The sequence below is a fragment of the Jaculus jaculus genome, chromosome 12 (genome assembly GCF_020740685.1).
Source record: "Jaculus jaculus isolate mJacJac1 chromosome 12, mJacJac1.mat.Y.cur, whole genome shotgun sequence".
Taxonomy (NCBI): domain Eukaryota; kingdom Metazoa; phylum Chordata; class Mammalia; order Rodentia; family Dipodidae; genus Jaculus; species Jaculus jaculus.
This window is the reverse complement of record NC_059113.1, coordinates 39384531-39393437: the sequence shown is the minus strand read 5'-3', so window position 1 is coordinate 39393437 and position 8907 is coordinate 39384531.

Sequence of the window (8907 nt, the reverse complement as noted above, 5' to 3'; positions counted from 1 at the left end):
GGTCTGGCATAAACCCCTGTCCTTGCTCCTTTTGCCAGTATCTACTTACAGCTAAGCCCAGGGCAAGCATTGAGTTACCATCGCTAATGATCCTTCTGCTCTGAGAGTCACTACCAGAAATTAGCTTGCAATTCCTAAGATTCCCTCTGCTCTAAGAGTCCCTGTGTTTTCTCTCTCCAGTGAGTAAAAGCACATGAATTACAGCCAGTTGAGACATCTTCACTTTTTAAATAATGGAACTCAGAAATGATCTTGTCTTCAACCCAAGGAAACCACTTGCTTTTCAAATGCCTCCTGCCAAAGAGAAATGTCACTTGGCTTTACCTGTGTTCTTAAGTGCACTATTAGCTTTTCACTGGTGAGCAGTATTCCACTGTGAGACTCTATTATATTTTATTCATCTATATTTTTCCTCATTTTTGATTTGTTTTCAGTTTGTTTGATTGTTTTGCTTTGTTTTGTTTTTGATGTGTCTTTGGTCTTGTAGCCCAGGATAGCCTAGAGCTCAAAACATATGACTCAGTAGACCCAGTGACTGGGGTACTAGACATGGGCTATCATGCCCAACTCACTCATCTGTTCCCTTTTGATAAATATTTTCTCATCTTTTGTGGATATGCATTTCACTTATTTTGTTTAAATAACAATGAATGGAATTGTTAGATGAAGAACTAGGAATATGTTAGATTTGTTAGAAATGATAATATTTTTTTCAAAATTATTATTATCAAAATTATATCACTAGCAAGAAATTGATGAGAGGTGTAGATGCTTAGCAGCCTATACAACATTGACCATTGTTTGTCTTTGTAAATTTAGTTATTCTTGTGGATTTGTGATAGAATCTCTGGGGTTTTAACCTGTATTTGCAGAGGCCAGTGATATTTAATGTATTTTTTGTTGTTGTTTGTTTGGTTTTTGTTTTACAAGGTAGGGTCTCATTCTAGTTCAGGCTGACCTGGAATTCACTATGGAGTCTCAGGGTGGCCTCGAACTCATGGCAATCCTCCTACCTCTGCCTCCCAAGTGCTGGGATTAAAGGCATGCACAACCACTCCCGGCCTATTTAATGTCTTTTAATGATGTTGTTATACCTTAACATATCTTCTTTATGAACTGGTTTTTTTTTTTTTTTTGCCCCACTGTATTAGATAGCATTGTTTCATTGTTTTCTATGTGTTCCTTACACAGTCAGTTGTTGAAGGTGAATATTCCATACTTTTTCCAGCCTGTGACTTGCCTTCTTTGTCTTCCCTTGATGAGCAACAGCTTTAACTCTTTTTAAGTGGTAGAGATCAACTCAGGACCTTGCACATGCTAGGCACTGCCACAAAGTTACAACCCAGCCCTACCTTTTAATTTATGAAGAGGGCCAGTTTATCATTTTAAATCTTTCATGCTCAGTGTTTGCTGGGTTGTATTAAGAATTTTTGCCTGCAATAACAAAGATATTCATCTAGGTTCCTTCTAGGGGATTTATAATTTTAGGACTTACATTTAGGCCCTTTGTCTATTTTGAAATACTTGTGTGAATTTATTATTCCACGCCAATACCTAATCAGCTCAGCTGCATTTGTTGCAAAGATGACTACTTCCAGATTGAACTGACAGTCAGATCTCATCTGTTACGTGAATTTGGATGGATTTCCAGACTCTTGATTCTGTTCCTCTTGTCTGTCTTTCTTCCTTATATGGAAACCATACTACCTTAATTGATGCAGCTTAATTATAAATTGTACCTTTTCAAAACAAAGTCTCATGATGTAGCCCAGGCTGGCTTCAAACTGGTAATCTTCCTATCTCAGCCTTCTCAGTACTGGGATTACAAGTGTGCAATCAGATATAGTAAGGGTTTTTGTTTGTTTTGTTTTTATTTTTTGAGACAGCACCTTACTATGTAGCCCATGCTGTCCTCAAATTCAGGATTTTCCTGCCTCCACCTCTCAAATGCTGGGATTATAGGAGTGCATGATCATGCTGGTTTATGAAACATCTTAAAGTGCATTGTTAGCCTTAAGTATGGAAAGCTCTCTAACTTTTTACTCCTTCTTTTTCAAAAGTGCTTTCACTACTCAAGGTTATTTATGTTTCCACATACATTTTAATACCAACTTGCCAAGTTTTATTCCCAAAACGTTGGAAGGATTTTGATTGAGGTATAATAAATCTAAAGATCAATTTGTAGAGAAATGACAGATTTATAGTGTCAAGTCTTCAAATTTAAGTACACAGTCTTTTCCCTCAACCTTCTGTAATATTCTACATTATTTTCCCTCAGTAATGAGTGATAGCTTTCAGATGAGGTCAGGTTGGTTTGGCTATAAACGAGTCGTAGTTTTCAATATAGAGATTCACCCTTTTAAAGTTTATTTTATTCTTTTTACTTTTCTTTTTTTTTTTGAGACAAGGTCTCATGTAGCCCAGACTGGCCTCTAATTCACTATGTAGACAAAACCAGCCTTGAACTCATGTTCCTCTTGCCTTCATTATTGGAAGTACAGGTTTGTGGCACCACACCCACCTTCTTGAGATTCTTATTAGAATATTTTTTGGTTTCCTTGATGGTATTGTAAATGCTATTGGTTTTAAAATGTCATTTCTATTCATCTATATAAAATGTAGTAAAGTTTATTTACCTTGAAATGTAAAATATGCTGAATATAGTTGGATTCAATAGATGTGTTTAAATATTCTATATGGTCAGGTATGTGGAACACCTTGAATTCCAACACTCAAAAGGCAGAGGTAGGAGGATTGCTTTGAGTTTGAGGCTAGCCTGGGAATACAGAGTGAGTTCCAGGTCAGCCTGGGCTAAAGTGAATTGCTATATAGAAAGAAAAAACTTCTATATGTACGATTTTTATCATTTACAAATGAAATTTTACTTTTGTCCCTCCTTCTTTATGCTTTTTGTTTCTTTTTCTTTGCTTAGTGCCTTTCTTTTGCTCTCTGCCTTTTTTCTCTCTTATACATAAATAAATAAATAAATAAATAAAAGATTTTTTTAAGTGTTTTATTATCTATCCTCATTGCCATCCTCTACTCACCATATGGCTGCTATTTACAAGATCTATGTTTTTCCATTCCTGTACTTTCAATTTATTTGTGAATTTGGCTCCTCTATGTTACCTTTATTTGGATAATATTTTTAAATCCAGTCTTTCAATCTCTGTCTTTTAATTGAATGATTTAACCCTTTTACATTTAATGTCACTAGATAGAGTCTTTTCTAAATGCCACATGTCTGGATTTTTTTTGTGCCTTTATTCTTGTCTTATTGCTTTCTTTTACATGAAATATTCTCTAAGATAATTTTACTAGTATTTGAGGTTAAATCCAGGTCTTTCCCAAGACAAACCATGCTAGACTATAATTACTACTTTAACTTCTTTAATATATATGTTTTCTCTGATCACTCAGTAACTTCCAGATGTAGGTGAGTTTTTCCCTCAGCTGGCCCTGGGCTGGCTTAGCCCAGGCCCAGATGGGAGGGACTCCTAGCCTTAACTCTCCACATGGGCTCCTTTATCCCCTCTAGCTCCTGAATTTTGAATTTTCTTTTCTCTTTTCTTTGCATACTTCTTTCCAGGCCCTCCATGTGGAATGCCTATGTGGGTAGCGATGTGGGTGCCTGTCCTTGGCTTTATATTTCCCTCAATAAATATAATAAGTTAATAATAAAAAATATGATTTTATTTGTGAGTTATTTTTAATGATTTCTGTATGTATTGTCATATGGATCTTAACTTTTAAGAATCAGATATAAATTTTCACTAGTTAAGTTCCAGTAATATATGATATCTAAGCTACTCCTGTATAACTTTATTTCTTTTTCCTTGTTGTCATTTTATTACATATTTAGTATATATCTTTTCATTTGTATATGTGTGGTATGTATGCATGCTTGTGTGTGGGTACATGTTTGTGCTGCATGTACATGTGTGTGTGTACATACATGTGAGGACCAGAATACAATCTCAGATGTCATTCTTGTGAATACCATCCACCTTTTGTTTCTTTGAGGCAAGCCCCACAGACTGGCCTATTTTTGTTTTTTAATTTTTTCTTTGTGTGTGTGTGTGTGTGTGTGTGTGTGTGTGTGAGAGAGAGAGAGAGAGAGAGAGAGAGAATTGGCACTCCAGGGCCTTAGCCACTGTACTCAAACTCCAGATGTTTGTGCCACCTAGTGGGCGCATGCAACCTTATGCTTGCCTCACCTTTGTGTGACTGGCTTACGTGGGATCTGGGGAGTTGAACATGGGTCCTTGGGCTTCACAGGCAAGTGCCTTAACTGCTAAGCCATCTCTCTAGCTATGACCCACCTCTTTTTAAGATAGGCTCTCTCACTGGCCTGAAGGTCACCAATTAGGATGCACTGACTAAGCAGAAACTTGCAGGGATCTGTCTCTACCCACTCCAGCACTGAGATTACAGGCACATAGCAACATGTCTGGCATTTACATGGGTACTTGGAATCGATCTCAGTTCCTCATGTTTGAAAAACAGCCACTTTACCAACTGAGCTATGCCCTTGCTCTCATTTGTCTCTTAATGCTAACAACAAACTCAACAATATATTGTTAGAATTATTAGTTTACTATCTATAGTTATTGCCTTAGTTCAATACAGCTTTGTTCCTACATACTTTTTTGCTACATTGATAACATTCTATTCATTTATTTATTTTACATTTGTTTACAATATTTATTTTTGTGACGATAGACCCAATAATATGTTGTATTTTCTTTAGGTATGAAAGGGGAAATATGCGTCCATAATCTAAAATTACATACGTACTTCTGCTGGGGCTTGTTCTTGTTACTTTGAGGGCATGAATTATCTTTTCTTATTCAGTTGTGAGGTTTTGTTGGTGTGATGATGAGTGATTATAATTGAAACTGACACATTTTGCCCCAGGTTCTTGAACTGTGTATTTTCAGGAAAGGATAGTGGCACCTGTTACTTTCAGGTGCAGGGACAAGCCCAGGCTACCTTCTCTTGACACCCAGGGAGCACACTTCCTTACTTCTTCAAGGTGATTGTTTCTGCTGGGTAGTGGTAAAAGTGTTAACTTTCCTCCAGATGCCCTCTAAAAAGTGCCTTGTTCTCAAGTGATGAGGATCAAGGATTCCCAGGTCTCTGCTAGCAACACTGATGAGCTCATTAGCTGTCAGAAGATAAAAGTCCCGTCTCTCTTGACAGGCCTGCACTTGGGTACGGGAGCTTCTCGTGACAATTCCAAACAAGTAGAAGTACAGGTTTTCCATTGAGCTGCTGTTGGGAAGGGTGAGGGCCACAGCTACTGCTTGATGTGGTTTGAGTAGAGCAGTTCTTGGCTAAATGTTCACTGTTTTTGTTTATGTTTATGTTTATTATGTTTGATCTATTTCTTTGTGCTTGCCTAGAGGAACAGGTTTTCTTTGGACTTTACCACACCCCACCTTTGGGTGCTTTACCCCATCCCCTCTTGAGCTTTTCCATGTTGTCTGCTTCTTCAGCACCAAGTCAGGGCCATATAATAAGAAAAGAAAACCTACAGAACCTGCCACGGTGCCATTGCTTGGGTCCTGAACTTGTTAGTTCATTGTCATATCATGTCTAAGTCTCATGCTAGCTTTATAGCATACCTGGGGTGTTGGCTGTACTGATGGGAAATAATAGGTAAAAGTACAAGCGCTCTATCACCTTGGAAAGTGGAGGAGTCCTTACTCAATATTCTTGGAGTTCTATCCATTCCTGAGAGAGAAGTGTTAGAATACTCTAATTTAGGCATCGTTTTTAGAAAACAAATGTACAATACCTAGCATGGTGTATGGCACAGGATAAATTCTTATTAAGAATTTTTTTAGTCATTTCACAAATATTTCTTAAGCATGTGTTATGTACTAGGCAATATCCAACTCATCAAATATTCAACAAGAAACCAAGCAAACTCTTTGCCATCATACAGCTATATTTTAATAGAGGGAGACAGGTAGCACATAGATTAGTCAGTAGCTAATTGGTAATGAGGGCTATGGTCAGAAAAAGACAAGTGAGGTAGATAAGAAAGATACTAGACAGGGTGGGACAGAGGTGTAACTTCACTACATTTTGCAGGGACTAAGAAGCAAGCCATATGGGTGCCCAGTTGAATACCAGAAACTCTTCCCCTGTTTGGGTTGAAATGACAGATTAGTGACTTTATTTCTGTGAGACAGATGCCATCAATCTTTCACTGATCGAAGTAGGGTGGAAATCCAGGAGTTTATATTACTTTCAGGATAAAGAATTTGAGGATCTTTCTCAGGTCTGCCTCTTTCATTTATCATACAGATGTTGGCAAATCTTTTTGTACCTCAGTTTCCAAAGAGATTTTATCAGTTTCATATGGTTGTTAGAATCCAATGACTGATAAATTGCATGCAAAAGTATTCTGCAAATAAAATAAAGGGTCATATAAATGTAAATTGTCACAACTGTATTACTGAGTATATTGGAAGAAAAGCCATTTAGGTTTTAGATTGAACAGAACCCCCTTATGTGACAGGTGAAGAAAGTGAGGCCCAGGGCATCTGTGGCTTAATGTATTCATGTAAATGTGGAGCTATAAAAATGTACTTTGAATTTTCTTTGTGGAAGATTTGGTGATGAAAAGGAAGTATAGCTTTCAACATTCCACTCCTGAACTGTGGCAGCCTTGTAGCCTGGAAATTTGTTAGAAATGGAAACTTTAGCACCAGCCTTGACCTGCTGAGTCAGAAACTCTGGAAATGAGACCCAGAAAATCTGTATTTTAACAAATCCTCCAGATGATTTGGATGCATACTAAACTTGAGAATGACTAATGCAGGGGCACATTCCTTGACTCCGAGGAAGGATCCTGGAAGACTTGGTACTGAGATTCAACCTTCAGCAAAACTGTGACTACGGAGCTCTTTCCTGCCTCAGGGTGGTCTTCCCTTCAGGCGCATCTCAACTATCTTCTTCCTTTCCATGCTTTTCGAGTTGGTTAGCCAACAACTCCAGTTGTGGTGTGTTAGTTGAAATTAGAAAATGTGGACTTATTAAAAGGTTAATAAAATGACCTTCTCCAGAATCCCAATAATTCAGTCTGTAATCATAGGAGATTTGAAGTGGAGATTCCTCCCCTCTTCTTTTTTGTTACTGCTTGGCTATGTGCATACATATGAATGGAGTGGAGAGCAATAGATCTGTGATGGTCTCAAGTAGCAGTATGACAGTAGAACCAGAATTTAGTTTTGTTAGCGAAGATCAATAAATAATCAGTATATAGAGAAGGCAAGAGGTTTTGTGTGATCTTACTAGTGTCATGGTGCTTGGTTGGTTACCACAGTATGAAGGCATGGCCATCTCTAGGATATTCCTACTTCATACATCTGCAGCTCCTAACTCAAGTTTTGTACATTCCTAGAGATAGTCTTCTTCCTTTCCTTCGGCATACATTGTGCTTGGCTTCAATAAGTTATAAGTGTATAACTCCTGCATTGTCATGTGTTGCCTTGTTCTAATAGGCATTAAGGAATTAAGTCTATAAACCACGTAATCTGTGAGGAGGATGAGGAAGAGTATTAGCCCAAGTAGCTGTGACTGTGCATATGCGTCTTGCTTCAATCAGGGAACCCAGAATAACTGACCTGTATGTAATTGAATCCAACCTCAGCTTTACATAAGCAATTATTTAAATAGTTGGGAAACAGAATAATAAAGCAGTAGCTCAGTGCTTTAGAGGTCAAGAGGTTAACTCTACAGAGCTTAATTAGAATTTGCTAAGAAATGTCTCCTGTGAGCAGGATATTTCATTAGTCTTCCTCATGGCTTAGATGAAATAGTCTAATAATTACTTTCTATCCCCTTTAAATTCTCTCTTCTTGAAGCAAGATCCTCATTACTAATTAGATTTCACATACTGGGGAAGGAGGTTCTCAAAGCATCTTCTTCACTAGAAAGAGACATGGACCACTGTAAAGGAAGAAATCCATCTTCTGTTACTCACTCAGTGAAGGTGGGTTTTAAGCTTCAAGAAAGTATTGAAAAGAAAAATCACTCCAGCAATGATAAAATTTCAGTCACATTCTGTTCTGAAATTAAGGAATAAGTTCCCCTTCTGGTTCTTCCTTGAAATATGTAAGATACTGAAAAATGTCAAGTTCCTTGGTAAGCATGGTCAACATGAAGAGTTATCTAAAGTATTCTGTCCATTTTTTTTTTCTTGGAAAAGGAAGGAAAATGATTTCTCAAAAGTGAAATAAAGTGTATAACCACCCAGTAACTGGAACTTTTGGACACTGTGAAACTACAATCTTCAGGCCGTGCCTTATTTTCTGTTATGTCAGCACAAGGGCCCCACTTTGACTGCCCTTCTTGTTCCTTCCATCACCATTGCCTCCAAACTGATTTCCTTGGCTCAGATCTTCCCCATCCTCTTCATTCCTTGTTCTATGCCACTACCAGAGTCAGTTAGCTCTCTTCTTCAGGAAATATGACCAGCTTGAGGCAAATCCATATTATTCAACACTGCATGAGAGGCCAGCCTTTTGCCTTGTTGTCAGCCTTTAGCTTGGGTCAGGCCTCATCTGATACCCTTTGCTTATGCAATCTATGTTGAAAATCTCTTGCTTAGTTTCTCAGAGTGATCATCTCCTTTTCTCTGTCATCCGATCTTTAAGCAACAAGCTCATGGTCACAATTAAGAACTTCTGAACTCCCCCCAGGCTAGCAGTCCACTTTATGTTATTACCACATTTTATTTGTAGGTTTCCATTAAAGGGTGTCTGCTGTTCCGTAGGTGCTGGTATTGCTGTCTCCCCTGCTGGACTGCATTCCTCAAGGTAACTTGTGTCCTTGGTGTCCATTTGTACACCATGCACATACACACCACTCAGCATGAAAGTGAGAGATCATTCA